We start from the raw sequence: 955 nt of genomic DNA on the forward strand, positions 1-955 counted from the left end.
TGGTCCGAGGTCGTTCCCGCTGCACAGATTCATGCGCCAGGGCCTCCTTCAGACAATGCACTTTGATTTATTGCGCTATCTGTAATAGCACCCGAGATATCACCAGATCTATATTGAATTTTCCCCTGACCCTGAGTATCCGGCCCCATGAGACGGTGGTTTTTTCGGCCCCTGGTGGTCCGAGGTCGTTCCCGCTGCACACATTCATGCGCCAGGGCCTCCTGCAGATAATTCACTTTGGTTTACTGCGCTATCTCTAATAGCACCCGAGATATCACCAGATATATATTGGATTTTCCCCTGACCCTGAGTGTCCGGCCCCATGAGACTGTGGTTTTCTCGGCCCCTGGTGGTCCGAGGTCGTTCCCGCTGCACAGATTCATGCGTCAGGGCCTCCTACAGACAATGCACTTTGATTTATTGCGCTATCTGTAATAGCACCCGAGATATCACCAGATATATATTGGATTTTTCCCTGACCCTGAGTGTCCGGCCCCATGAGACTGTGGTTTTTTCGGCCCCTGGTGGTCCCAGGTCGTTCCCGTTGCACAGATTCATGCGCCAGGGCCTCCTGCAGATAATTCACTTTGGTTTATTGCGCTATCTCTAATAGCACCCAAGATATCACCAGATATATTTTGAATTTTTCCCTGACCCTGTGTGTCCGGCCCCATGAGACTGTGGTTTTCTCGGCCCCTGGTGGTCCGAGGTCGTTCCCCTTGCACAGATTCATGCGCCAGGGCCTCCTACAGACAATGCACTTTGATTTATTGCGCTATCTGTAATAGCACCCGAGATATCACCAGATCTATATTGAATTTTCCCCTGACCCTGAGTATCCGGCCCCATGAGACGGTGGTTTTTTCGGCCCCTGGTGGTCCGAGGTCGTTCCCGCTGCACACATTCATGCGCCAGGGCCTCCTGCAGATAATTCACTTTGGTTTACTGCGCTATC

Source organism: Nomia melanderi, unplaced genomic scaffold (genome assembly GCF_051020985.1).
Source record: "Nomia melanderi isolate GNS246 unplaced genomic scaffold, iyNomMela1 scaffold0014, whole genome shotgun sequence".
Lineage (NCBI taxonomy): Eukaryota > Metazoa > Arthropoda > Insecta > Hymenoptera > Halictidae > Nomia > Nomia melanderi.